This window comes from Myotis brandtii, unplaced genomic scaffold (assembly GCF_000412655.1).
Source record: "Myotis brandtii unplaced genomic scaffold, ASM41265v1 scaffold131, whole genome shotgun sequence".
Classification (NCBI taxonomy): Eukaryota; Metazoa; Chordata; class Mammalia; order Chiroptera; family Vespertilionidae; genus Myotis; species Myotis brandtii.
Window position 1 is genome coordinate 1843679 of NW_005354632.1, and position 7491 is coordinate 1851169.

A 7491-nucleotide genomic window follows, 5' to 3' on the forward strand; every position below is an offset into this window, starting at 1 on the left:
TTCACAGTGCTGTTGACACCTGGTAGCAGGAACTTCCTGCTGCTTTGTTTCTGCTGCTTTTGGAGCATTGCTCTGTCATTTTTCTTTTTCTAATATATGTTTATTGATTTCAGAGAGGAAGGGAGAGGGGGAGAGAGAGAGAGAAACATCAATGATGAGAGAATCATCAATCGGCTGCCTCTTGCACGCCCCTTATTTGGGACCGAGCCCACAACCCCGGGCATGTGCCCTGGCTGGGAATTGAACTGTGACTTCTTGGTTCATAGGTCAAGGCTCAACCACTGAGCCACGCTGGCCAGGCAGGCACTTTGTCGTTTTTCTTGAGGCTGGATTGAAGCTTGTCACCTCAGTTGCCCTCATTTGTCCTTGTCTCCCTCTTCCTCCTCTCGTGTATGTTACTGACAGTATGATTCTTTTTCTAATGTCAAATTAGGGGGAAGGATAACTGATTTGGGGCTCCTGTGCCCATAGCCCTTATATGTGCCCATAGCCCTTAGCCCATAGCTCTTATCATTCTCTCAAGTATGTTGTAAGCACAGAAGTATCTAAATGGGGCCAAAATTCAGACTTGAAAATGTTCTTTTAATAGCTTCTTAAGAAGTTACATTTAGGTGTGAATTTTGGCACAGTAGAGTGACAAAGTTACAGTTAAATGCTGAAAAGCTTCAGTTAGTGTGGTATAAAGTGTGGTGTTTAGAGTATGTTTGTAATTACTGAAAACAATTCTAATTTACCTCAACATCTGAAAGTCTCTCTCCCCAAGTTAAGTGCCTGGCCAGCTGTTGTAAATTACACATTACTTTGTTTTTTAAAGGTTGCACGTTCAAGAGTGTGAAAATATGATGTTCTGTGTAAAGGCTACCACGCCTACCCTGTTAAGTGCTGTATTTGCTCCAACAGCTTCCTATAGAATGTTACTTGGTAATACAGTATCATACTTGTTACAGTTTCCACTTCAGGAGTGAAATGGGTAAAATTGTTCTCATGTATTTTAGTGGGCCCCGTGTTTAGTCTGTTCATGGTCCTTTAAACTGCTGTGAATTTTTTTGTCTTGACTTGAAATCAAGAATAGAGAAACACTTTAAAGAGATATTTTGTTTTTTCCCCATTCCAGAATTGCTGAGCATAATCATAGTTTGTTTTACATTTACAGTCATGAACTCTTAAGCTGGCAGCTACAACAAAGAACCAAAAAATGGTGCACGCACTCTGCTTCTTGTAACTCATCTCTGCTAACAGGTTACAAGAAACAGGATTATTAATTAGGGGGAATATTTTATTTGGGTTGTTTTCATAAACAGGGGACTGTAACTTTGTACATTGTTTTACATCTTTGTTGTTTCTTTAAGCAGTCCAGTGTGCCACAGTTATTTGAAGGTGTTCCCCACGAGAATTGTTTGAAAAGTGTTCTTGTTATAAAAGTAGTTGTAGATATATTTCAAATATAACTGGTGATTTTTAAAAGCCTGAGTACTGACCTAAGAAGCAATTGTATGACTTCTACTCTAGAGGGAAGGGATCTCAATGGGTGTTGTGTGACTTTTATATTTCTGTGCCATCAAATATAGGTCAGATGATTGATTGTGCAGTTCTGCTGTTTAAACGGCAACTATTGGCCTCCTTGGCCCTAAATGAAAGGGCTGATATTTTAAGTTGCCTATTTTATTGTAAGTTAATCCATCTAATTTTTAAATTTTTGGTTGAATGTTTTTCTTTTCAAATGTTTAAAAAATAAAAACTGGAAGTTCTTTGCTCAGTTATCATTTTTCTCCCCACTAAAGTGCCTTTATTGAAAGTTAATATTCATTGCAAACTTTTGAATGTGACGATGTTGGAAGACCTGAGTTCCTCATTTGATCTCAATCTAAAATGTCAAAGCATGCTTTAAATGATTACTTGGGGGTGATTCACAGCCCAATGATTCATAGCTATATGTCACATTCTCTCACATTAATATGAAGTGCTTAAAACTACCACTGGAAATCTTTTGTCCCATCTGCATTACTGCATAGTCTACCAGTCTTGGTACGGTTGGAAGAGCATTGGGCTAGGAGCCAGGCAACATGGGTTCCAACCATAATTTTCTATTCCAGCCTACAGTGTCCTCATTTATAAAATAGGGAAGTTGAATGAGGATATCTCAGATTTCCCAACCCTAATTAATGAGACATGTTTATAAAAGAATGCTATCAAACTTGGGCTTCTCCACCTAACCCTGGAACACTGATCATCAGGACCTTGGTTTATTCTACCAAAGGCTTCAATTGTTTTATTATTTTTTTTCCTTAAAAGGGGAATAGGGAGGCGATAGTTAATATTTGGCCGAATTGAACTTAAGAAAACCAAATGTAAGTGACAAATACTGTTTATACAGGAGGCTACCATGAAGAGTATAAAATGCATGTAAAAAAGAAGCAATCATGGACTTTGTGTATGTAGGACAGATTTCCCCCTTAAATCAAGCACTGATGCTACATAGCAGATATTTTCTTCTGCCGATACTTGACCCCCCAATATCTGAGAAAGTAAAGGTTTTCTTCTGATAAGAGCTGCTATTCTGCTCAGCAAAATGAAGTTGCAGCCCTGGCTGGTTTGGCTCTGGATAGAAGGGTCCCGGGTTCAATTCCAGTCAAGGGCCTGTACCTCGGTCGCAGTCTGCTCCCTGGTCTGGGCCCTGGTTGGGGCTCGTGCAGGAGGCAACCAATCATTTTTCTCTCACATCGATGTTTCTCTGTCTTTCCCCCTCTCTTCCACTTCCTCTAAAAGTCAATGGGAAAATATCCTCCGGTGAGGATTACAAAAAAGTGAAGCTGCAGAGAGACATGAAAAAGTAGCTAAGAAGCTTGTTCATTTGGAATGTGAGGGGACCTCCTGTGTGTCTGTGCTATTAATAATGGTTTCTGTTGTCACCACAGGCAATACTGAAGGTCCTTAAAAGGCCAGCATAGTTGCATCGTTATTTGATATCCATAAATACACGGAAAGGGGCCAAGAGGCTGTGCGGGGATCATTTTGCAGAGCTGCTGCATGATCCATGACTTGAGAGCACAGAGAGAAGGTCCAGGACCCCAGTGGGAAGGGTATGCTCGTGCTTTAAAAATACCGCTGGGCAATGAAATGTGGTCCTGTACCTCAATAAAAGCAGGGGACTCTGGGGACATGCAGAATGCAGATCTCAGATCCCCTCTGCAGTGCCAACAGGAACAAAAGTGTCAGGTTTGTGAGCTGGACGTAGACCTAGTGAACTGATCTTTTTTTTTTTTAATAATATATTTTATAGATTTTTTTACAGAGAAGAAGGGAGAGGGACAGAGAGTTTTTTTTTTTAATAATATATTTTATAGATTTTTTACAGAGAAGAAGGGAGAGGGACAGAGAGTTAGAAACATCGATGAGAGAGAAACATCGATCAGCTGCCTCCTGCACATGCCCCAATGGGTATGTGCCCGCAACCAAGGTACATGCCCTTGACCGGAATCGAACCTGGGACCCTTGAGTCCGCAGGCCAACGCTCTATCCACTGAGCCAAACCGGTTCGGCAAACTGATCATTCTTATCTGGAGACTGTCCTCATGGCTTCACGCTTGCACCAAAATAGTTTATCTGTTAACCTACTGGAGGGGGCTTAAAACCTGTATAAATACAGATTACCATGAATTTTTTGGAGGCGTATAAAGAGAGCGAGCACCTGCTATCCTGGGGGGTTCATACCAAATGTTTCTAAAGATAGAGGCAGCTACATGTCCAAGGGGAGGGCGTGATTGGAACTGAGCAGTTGCCTATTGGGTCTTTCAGATGGGGGAGCCTGAAATATTATCCAGGTTAGGAAAAGCAATCTTCTAGAATGGCTGCTGTGGAAGCAATAAAATTGGCACTAATGACACATTCTGTAGGAGCTTGACATATATGAATTACATCGATATTTAGGTCTGAAAGAGAAACTCCGTGTTATTTTAAAACATCTTAAAATAAATCAGTTCACATTTACAACTGAGACCCAACATCCCTGAAGTGAATGGTGGGGGTTTTTAATGAGTGGAATGAAGTTGAAATACATTTTGAAAGTTAGATAAAGAAATCTCAGTTTATGCTTGTTTTATAAATTGGAGGGGTTTGACAATATTAAAGTCCAAAGTGAAACTCTAACAGGGCACATGAACTGAAATGACCAAGGCCTGTGCCCCTGTCGCCCCATCATTCTGGAGCTGCTATGACATTCAGATCTCGCTGTGAGGCATAGCCACATGCCCTAACAAAATATATCTGTCTCACTGGCTCAGTGAATTTTCCTTATGACCTTTCTTCCCAATTAATTTAGTAGGTTTTTACTGAGCACCTACTACACGCCTAGACACGTGCTGCTCTGGGCATACAGCAGTGAACCAGATAGCCAGTGGTTCCTCGTTCATCTTTTATATTCAGTGAAGATGTCTCTAAAACAACATTTCTTAGTTGCAGGTTGGTGATTGTTTCAAGGGAAAAGGACACTGTTTTCTCTGAGACCTAACTTGTTTAACCCTGGTGTTCCAACTGCCGCCCTTCTGACACTGCCCGAGGGTCACCTCCTTTCCAGTTTTTCTGAGAATACTCGAGGCTACCCACAATGCACCAGACCCTGACGCATGCCTCATGGGCATTTGGGCCTCTGCTTTTCAAGTCAAGGCTCCGTGGAAACAGAAATTATCTATTGCTTTGCAATTTCAAAGTGCTCAAATAGCTCACCTCAGTTAATCCTCCACAACAGCCATATAAAATAGGAATGGTCTCCGTTTTACTGATGAGAAACTGAATCCACTATACATAGATGTATTTAACTCAGATTTGAACCCAGGTCTTAGATTTCAGATCTCGTGCTCTTTTTGGTTCCTTAGTAGTTTTCAAACCATGCTGCTCAAAGCCCCAGGATTGTCTTAAGGGAGATGTTTGAGAAAGTCTGTGTGTGTGTTTTGGGGGGAGGGGGGGACTCTGCTCTTCCTCCCCAGCCCCCGCCCCTTCAACAGAAGCAGTTCCACTTTCATCACTGAGGCTTCCATTCAAGATTTAGTTTGAAGATTTCATAAGTTGAAATACCCCTTGACTTCACCAATCTACTCCTACAGCCATCTATCAAGCTGGGAGTCACTATACCGCCTCCTCATGTCTAGTCCAGAATCCTCTGTCCTCTGGGCACAATGATGGTTAGTGCACAACTAACCAAAGTGAGGCAGCACATGACACAGTGGGGCCGCAGTCCCTGGGCTGGAATCCCACCACTGCCACTTCCGAGCCGTGAGATCGCGGGCAAATCAATTTCTTCTTTAATATGTTTGGGTTTTTTTAATTGATTTTATAGAGAGAGAGGAAGAGAGAGGAATAGAAAGATAGAAACATCAATGAGAGAGGAACATCAATGATCTGCGTCCTGCACGCCCCCCACTGGGATCAAGCCTGCAACCCCGCATGTGCCCTGACTGGGAAACCGTGACCTCTTGGTTCCTGGGTCCACGCTCAACCACTGAGCCAGACAGGCTGGGCACAAATCAATTTCTTGTACCTGAATTTCTTCAACTGTAACATGCAGATAACCGTGTCTCAATTTCTATAATGATAGTACCTCAAAAGACTATGGTGAAAATTAGATGAAATAATATGTGTGTGTTTTTCAAGCTTGGAACAATGCCCAGCACAGTTATTATTGCATGGACCCCATAGCATGCCTCCCTCTCTCTCTTCCCACACAGCTTGAAGTTCAGATTGTTTTTTTCAAAGCAAACTGCTGAATTTCAGTTCCATTCAAGAGACAGGAAATAAAGTCAGTTTGTCTCATGGAAAAGGATGAGTCTTATAAATTTGACTTCTTTATTTTTAGGCATGCATGGGAAATTATTACTGACAGGAAAATGAAGCTGAATCCAGAAAAAATACCATAAAATCCCACAGGTGTAGTTATACTCCAAACTCAAACTCATTCCTTGGGGATAAGGTAACCGTTACACACCTCTAACAGACTGACAGAAAAAAGTCCCTAGCTGCTGCTGGCAAAAGGGTTGTATTCCCAAACCAGAAGTTGTCATGAACTTGGACTACCACCCACTGAAGTAACGTAACAAAGGATTAAGCGGATCCTGGAAGTGTATATGAAGGGCAACCAGGAGCCACATAAAACCATGCGGGACAGGGCGCTGAGGGGGTGGAGGAGAGCAGCTCCGAGAGGAGGGAGCCGGGTTTCACAGCGGGAGGGAGACCTCCGCCAGCCAGTAGCCAAGCAGAAGGGCTTTCTGAACAAAAGGCAGGCAGGCAGCGGTGACCCTGACCCGTGTGCAGCTCATGGCTGTGAAGTGTCGTCTTCCCAGAGAACTTCAGGTTACAGGCATCTCTAACTGGATGAAATACAAGAAATCTCCCCCTTTAAAAACCATGTTTGTCACTTGAAAACTATGTAATCTTATTAACTAATGTCTCCCCAATAAATTCAATAACATTTTTTTAAGAACACACTTGTAAATTTGTTACTCGGAACTCTGAATGTTTTCCATTGGCATAATGTTCTAAATAATGGGTAGGCCTCCATGTTAGCTCCAACCAATGCCGTCTGTCATACAGCTGAAATAGTCACATGAACAACTTTTTAAAGACACAGAAAGTAATACCAGGAATCAAACCGTGACCTTCTGGTTCATAGGTCAATGCTCAACCACTGAGCCGTGCGGGCCAGGCTACAATTAATATTCTTGAAATACATCTTTGAGTACCTGTATAGTAATTTCCTTAAAATGAAGTTGTATCAACAGATATGCATATTTTAAAGGTTTTTGATAAATGTATTGCCAAATTTCCTTCCAGAAAAGCTAAAATTTTAAACTTCTACCAACCACATATGAGTGTCTAATTTCCCCATATACTAAACATTGAGTATTATCAAGAAACTGCTTCTTTTTTTTTTTAGAATCAAATACACTTCAAATTTTATGGGAAAACAAAAATAAACTGAATTATTTTTTTAAAACACAATAGTAGACTATATGCAATCTTAGGAACTCTTCCTAGGATAATCAATCATTTTTCTAACCTGCATCAGCTGGAATTCCCAGGAAAACAACAGTCTCCTAAGATATTTTCATTTTTATCTTTACAAATAAATGTTTTCATATTTAGGGGTAAACACCCAGAAGAGGTGTTGCTGGATCATATGGTAGTCCTAATCTTAATTTTCTGAGGAACCTCTATAATGTTGGAAAAACAAGTTTTGAGTAGATAACTAGGGTATCTGCCACAGAAGGAATGGGAAAATTTAAGGGTAACATATAAAGATAAGGCACAATGAGAGAGGAGCAGGTTTGGAGAGGAAAATGCTTGGTTTGGATATATCAATTTGTAGATACCATTGGGCAATCCAGGTGGAAATGTCACAAAAAGGAATTGGAAAGGAATGATACATTTATTTTGGTTTAGTAACACTTTATAATGTGTTCCAATATTACTGATTGAAATATAATTATCATAAAGCTAAGC